The sequence below is a fragment of the Pseudophryne corroboree genome, chromosome 8 (genome assembly GCF_028390025.1).
Source record: "Pseudophryne corroboree isolate aPseCor3 chromosome 8, aPseCor3.hap2, whole genome shotgun sequence".
In the NCBI taxonomy this organism is placed as follows: domain Eukaryota; kingdom Metazoa; phylum Chordata; class Amphibia; order Anura; family Myobatrachidae; genus Pseudophryne; species Pseudophryne corroboree.
This window is the reverse complement of record NC_086451.1, coordinates 35,456,237-35,463,568: the sequence shown is the minus strand read 5'-3', so window position 1 is coordinate 35,463,568 and position 7,332 is coordinate 35,456,237.

The following is a 7,332-nucleotide window of genomic DNA, read 5'->3' as shown; positions in this document are numbered from 1 at the left end:
GGGGGGGGGGGGGGGGGGAGTTCATTTACCACAGGCAATACCACTCTGCAAAGGAACATGATTTTTGCAGCCGGTCCCGTCCTGTATTACTAATATAAAGCACTGTGGGGGGATCTCAATTCTAAGTGTGCTATGCCTAATGTAGAACAACACACAAAGGTTTCACATGCTGCGTCCATCACTCAAAGTGTTATTTAGTGTCAGCAGTGGTTCCAAAAGTGCCTGGAGGCTGGACTACAGCAAAAATGCATAGGCACCTGTAGGGCGGGGCCAGATTTACAGTGGGGAGAATGGGACCGCAGTCCCAGGCCTCCACGCATAAATAGGCCCATCATCATGATAGCTAGTGGATGACCAGCTGCCTACACAGTTGATAATCATACATAGGGGTCTATTCATGAAGTAGTGAAAAGTGTGGAGAAGTGAGCCAGTGGAGAAGTTGCCCATGGCAACCAATCAGCATTGAAGTGACATTTATAATTTGCATACTATACAATTGTACGGAGCAGCTGATTGGTTGCCATGGGCAACTTCTCCACAGGCTCACTTCTCCACTCTTTTCACTGCTTCATGAATAGACCTTCTAAGAATTAAATTGTAGCCCAGATTTATCAAGCCTTGGAGAGTGATAAATAGCACAGTGATAGAGTACCAGCCAATCAGCTCCTAACTGTCATTTTTCAAACACAGCCTGTGACATGGAAGTTAGGAGCTGATTGCTTGGTACTTTATCACCGTGCTATTTATCACTCTCCAAGACTTGATAAATGGGGGGGCCTAAATTTCTGTTTTCCTCACAAAATGATATAATTTTTCCACTTGTACGTATTTAGGTAGAGGTTGGGGCTGATTGATACAGGGGATGTACATGCCCACATGGCACTTGCCACACCACACAGCACTGGCCACACCCACACAGTACTGGTCACACCTCCTCCGCTTCTTACAATAGGCCCTTGATCATTTTCAGCCCCAGGCCCTTACGGCCCTGCTGTCAGGAGATGAATACCTTGCGGCAGGGCCGGCTCTAGGCATGTTCGAATAGAGCGGCCGCGCAGGGCGCCACCCTTAATGAGCGCCGCGCGCTGGCGCCGCCATATTCGAAGCTGGAGCCGGCCCTGTGTGTGCAGCGCTGTCCCGTCCGTGTGTGCGCTATGCGGCGCCGGTGTCTAACGTCAGACGCCGGCGCCGCGCATAGCGCACACAAGTGGCCGCCCGCCCACCCGCACCCGGACCCTCACTCTCCCGCCCGCACTCCTCCTCCCCCTCTCAGCGCCTCAGGTATTTGGTGGGGGGGGGGTCGCACATTTATGGATCGCACTGTGGGGGCATTTATCTGGCACTGTGGGGGGCATTTCTGGCACACTGGGGGCATATCTGGCTCTGTGGGGGCATTTCTGGCACTGTGGGGGGCATATCTGGCTCACTGGGGGCATATCTGGCTCACTGGGGGCATATCTGGCTCTGTGGAGGCATATCTGGCACTGTGGGGGCATTTATCTGGCACTGTGGGGGCATTTATCTGGCACTGTGGGGGCATTTCTGGCAATGTGGGGGCATTTCTGGCAATGTGGGGGCATTTCTGGCACCGTGGGGGCATATTTGGAACACTGGGGGCATATCTGGCACACTGGGGGCATATCTGGCACACTGGGGGCATATCTGGCTCTGTGGGGGCATTTCTGGCACTGTGGGGGGCATTTCTGGCACTGTCTGGCACCGTGGGGGCATTTCTGGCACCGCAGGGGCATTTCTGGCACTGTGGGGGCATTTATCTAGCACTGTGGGGGGCATTCATTTATCTGGCACTGTGGGGGGCATTCATTTATCTGGCACTGCGGGGGGGGGGGGGCATTTATCTGTGCACTGTGAGGGGGCATTAATGTATCTGGCACTGTGGGGGCATTTCTGGCACTGTGGGGGCATTTATGTATCTGCACTGTGGGGGCATGCATGTATCTGGCACTGTGGGGGCATTTCTGTATCTGGCACTGGGGGGGCATATCGGCACTGTGGGGGTATTTATGTATCTGGCACTGTGGGGGTATATCTGCACTGTGGGGGCACTTATTTATCTGGCACTGGGGGCATTTATTTATCTGGCACTGTGGGGGGCATTTATTTATCTGGCACTGTGGGGGCATATCTGGCACTGTGGGGGCATATCTGGCACTGGGGGCATTAATGTATCTGACACTGTGGGGGGCAATAATGCATCTGGCACTGTGTGGGCACTTATGCATCTGGCACTGGGGGCATTTATGCATCTGGCAATGTGTGGGCATTTATGTATCTGGCACTGGGGGCATTTATGTATCTGGCCCTGTGGGGGCATATCTGGCACTGTGGGGGCAATTTTATATATGGCACTGTGGGGACATATCTGGCACTGTGTGGGCATTTTTATATCTGGCACTGTGGGGGCACTTATGTATCTGGCACTGTGTGGGCATTTATGTATCTGGCACTGTGGGGGGCATATCTGCACTGTGGAGGCATTTATGTATCTGGCACTTTGGGGGCATTTATGTATCTGAACTGTGGGTGCATATCTGGCACTGTGTGGCCATTTATGTAGCTGGCACTGCTGGGGGGCATGTCACGTGTAGCTGGCACTGCTGGGGGGGGGGGGCATGTCGCGTGTAGCTGGCACTGCTGGGGAGCATGTCGCGTGTAGCTGGCACTGCTGGGGGGCATGTCACGTGTAGCTGGCACTGCTGGGGGGCATGTCACGTGTAGCTGGCACTGCTGGGGGGCATGTCACGTGTAGCTGGCACTGCTGGGGAGCATGTCATGTAGTGTTCCCGCTAGGCGTCTGTGGCTAGGCAATGTGTCTCAGTGCTGTGCCTGGCGCAAAGTGTATAGGAGGTTCTACCTGGTGCAGTGTGTATTAGCTGCACTACTGTGTGGTGTAATGCAAATTGCCACTATTATGTGGCCACGTACCTTCCCCACGAAGTAACTCCCCTTAAGTTTTGCTGCGCGCCTTCGGCGCGCACTGTCCATTCTTTGACATATAGGTATGGGAACAACAAGCAGTATGTACATCATTTTGCCCTCCTAACTTAAAAATGTGCCCTCCCTGTGATCAGCACCATGCCCTAAAAAGTGAACACTATCATGTGTAGCTGGCACTGCTGCGGGGCATGTCATGTGTAGCTGGCACTGCTGCGGGGCATGTCATGTGTAGCTGGCTAGCTGGCACTGCTGCTGGGCATGTCATGTGTAGCTGGCTAGCTGGCACTGCTGCGGGGCATGTCATGTGTAGCTGGCACTGCTGCGGGGCATGTCATGTGTAGCTGGCACTGCTGCGGGGCATGTCATGTGTAGCTGGCACTGCTGCGGGGCATGTCATGTGTAGCTGGCACTGCTGCGGGGCATGTCATGTGTAGCTGGCACTGCTGCGGGGCATGTCATGTGTAGCTGGCACTGTTGCGGGGCATGTCATGTGTAGCTGGCACTGCTGGGGGGCATGTCATGTGTAGCTGGCACTGCTGGGGAGGCATGTCATGTGTAGCTGGCACTGCTGGGGGGCATGTCATGTGTAGCTGGCACTGCTGCGGGGCATGTCATGTGTAGCTGGCACTGCTGCGGGGCATGTCATGTGTAGCTGGCACTGCTGCGGGGCATGTCATGTGTAGCTGGCACTGCTGCGGGGCATGTCATGTGTAGCTGGCACTGCTGCGGGGCATGTCATGTGTAGCTGGCACTGCTGCGGGGCATGTCAGTCGTGTATCTGGCACTATACTGGAGACATTGTGTGTAAGGAACACTACTGTGGCTATGTGTAAGGCTGCTAATTGTGTGAAAATATGTTTATAGTTTGATGATATGAAGTTATGAGGCCACGCCCACTTTTCCAGAGGCCACACCCACTTTTCCGGGAGCGCGCGCACATGGGGGGGGGGGGGGGGGGCACTTTTACATTGCTAGTAGGCCTGGAGCCGGCCCTGCCTTGCGTTCTTGCGGGCACCTGCTACTGCTGCAAGATATGCACGGATTAGTGATTATGTCAGTCAGCAGTCACTTCTGATTGGCTGAAGCGGGTCCTGACCCCTCCTACGGATTCTATTAATATTATTTTTATGACTGCAGCAATCTATTTGTATTATTTAATAGATATTTGCCATCGGTCAGTGGCAGGAAAGAACATTCTCATTTGATTTTGTGAAAACAAAGACAGTGGATGTTTTGGATTTATTTGAACTTTTTATTTTGTATTTGCGTCCGGATTTAAAAGTATTTTATATGGTCAATATTCCTCAAATTGTGTCTTTTCCTATGGGCACGTTTCATGCCTGTGATTTGTGATCAGTGATTCTGGACAGCAATGTATTAGACTGGGATGCTACTGTGATTTAGGGTGGGATGTATTAAGATACGTCGCCGCCCCTCGCCGCTTACCGCAGCGATGTTGATCGCATATGTACTAACATATGCGATCAATATCGCGATGCGGTGACGGAGGCACCCTGCGATACCTGTGAGGTGGTCTGCTGGGGGTCTCCGTCACCTCCCTGGGATCTTTACACTGGCTAGACGCCGGGAAGCAGCAGCAGGCTGCCCCCGGCGCCTCCTCCTCCCCCCTGCAGTCGGAAGGACCTCCGGCTGCGTTGCTAGGGGGAGACGGAGATTACCTTCCGGGTCCAGGGCAGCCTGGAGGAAGGTAAGCCGGGGGGGAGGGGGGTTGGCGTCTGCGGCAGGGCCGGCGGAGGCGGCGGTCGGCGATAAGAAGCCCATAGGCTTCTATAGGGTACCGCCTATAGCAGGGACGGATCTAGACTTTTCTTTAGGGGGGGCGGTTTACTGTTTAATCTTGACTCCTCCCTCTACAGTCCCAACTCCTCCCATCTGCAATTCTAACTCCTCCTCCTCTCAATTCTGACTGAACTTTTTGAGTGAGACTGAGCTAGAGCTTTGTGATTGTTCTATGTACATGTGACTGTGCTATGGTGTAATTGTATTTATTAGCCCTAGTACCCACACACCAGCAAGTGAGGGGCAAATGCTCTGTAACCCTTGCTCTCCTGGCTCCTCTGTGCTGCTGTGGTATAAGCTGCAGCACATCGTTCTGCCTCAGGCTCTCCCCGGAGAGCTCTCTTCTGCTCAAAAGTGGGCATGGCTATGACTGTGTTAGGGGGGGGGGGGGCGATCGCCCCCTTCGCCCCCCCCTAGATCCGGCCCTGGCCTATAGACGAAAACGCTGCGGTACGGTCTTAGTAAATTTGAAAATACGGTAAAACCCCCGTTTTCGGGGGTTTTACCGCATTTTTGCTTTAGTACATCCTGCCCACAGTGAGGCAGACACCTCCCTTGCAGTATAATGGGCCTAATTCAGACCTGATCGCTGGGCTGCTAATTTTGCTGTCCTGCAATCAGATAATCGCCGCCCAAGGGGAGTGTATATTCGCCTGTGAGAGTGTGCGATCGCATGTGTACGCTGTGTGAAAATGTCCCTCAGACAGCGGACAGCTGCAAATCCGTTCCCACCTCACTCACCATCGAATGTTATTACCAGTGTGTGCAGTGTGTGCGTAGCCCAGGACTTACTCCTACAGTGCGATGAGAACGGGCTGATCGGGGCCGGAGCTGACGTCACACACCCTACTAGAAAACGCTTGGGCACGCCTGCGTTTTTCCTGACACTCCCAGAAAATGGTCACCACCCGCAAACGTCCTCTTCCTGTCAATCATCTTGCGAATGGCTGTGCGATCGAAATTTTCGCACCAGCTTGTTGCTGTTTGGTGATGCTTGTTGTTGTTTGACGATGTGCGTGCGCATTGCGGTGCATACACGTGCGCAGTCAATTGATAATCGCCCACTGTGCGAAAACGCACAGCAGCAATCAGGTCTGAATTAGGCCCATTATTCTGTGTTCCTCATCAGAACTAAAATATCAAGGGCCTGATTCCGAGTGTGTACGCAGCTCTGTATACGGCCGCAAATAGCAAATGTTATCAAACTGCGCAGGCACCAAGGACGTGCGGTGAGCTAAATGGCTCAGGAGGGGCTGGCTAGCACCATAGCCAGATTTACACACAATTTGCAGGATGTACTAAGGGAAAAATGTGGTAAAACCCCCGTTTTCGGGGTTTTACCGCATTTTTAAATGTACTAAGACCCCACCGCCGGTTTTTCGCCGCCCAGGGTATCGCCATCTCTGGATGGCGATACCCTATAGAAGCCTATGGGCTTCTTATCGCCGGCCGTCGCAACCCAAATAATGCAAAGAAGATATTTCAAACATATTCTTTGTATTTTTCATATACTTTATACAGTAAAAACTCTGGCTCAAACGTTAGTATGACAGGAAAGGCTCCCCCTCATCTGCCTCACCCCACCACACGTCACTGGCATGCACAGAATCTATAGTGGGTGCAGGGTGTGTCCAGGAGAGCCACACCGCACACCCTGCATCCGTATAATTATACGTACCCCTCCGGAGTCCTGCGGCGGCCAGCATTGCAGACATAAATCACTGGGAAAATGGTGCGGCAGCCATTTTCCTGGTGATTTGCCCATGAGCAATAGGTATGTCCCCGGAAACAAGGCGTGGGCTCCATGTTCCCGGAGACCTGCACAGTAGACTCTCACACAAAGCCAGAGTCTACAGTGCTGTTGCCACTGCCAGAGAGGAGGGGGCCTGAACGGAGCCTGCACATGGGCTCTCAGGGGCTATTTAAGAGAGGAGGGGGCCGTGTGCAGACTCCTGATGGGCCCCCACCTCTCCAGTGCACAGTAGGCTCCAGCATTGTGCCGGAGTTTACTGCACATGTGCAGGTCTCCGGAAACATGGCGCCCGCCATGGTTTGGAGACTACCAAATACGTATGCGCAGTTCCCATTTTTAAAGTGATTTTTGCAGCGGTTGCAGCATCTTCCCATGGTTTTTCATCTTCTCCGAAGAGGATCTAGCCACTACCGTCGCAAGACTCTGGAAAGGTATTAAATCAGCATGGGTGGTATGTCCTAAGTGGTCTTTTACAGTAGCGGATCTTGCCACGGGCAAGCAGGACTTTTGCCCGGGGCGCCGCCTTCCGGAGGGCGCCGCACCATGGCAAGATCCGCTACTGCTGTGCCCTCCGCTGCCCGCTGTGTCCCCCTGTGAAGGGAACTAGACACGTAGCGTCTAGTTTCCCTTCGTGGAGAGGACCTTTGCTGTGCGGTGCACAATGACGTCATCGCGCACCGCTCAGCATTTAAGCGGCGCTACTACTGTACAGGGGGCGTAACTGACCACGCCCCCTGTATTAAGCACGCACCCATTTCCTGCCCGGGGCGCAGAGAGGGCTTGAACCGGCCCTGGTCTTTTAACAAATCCAGGGCTGTTGC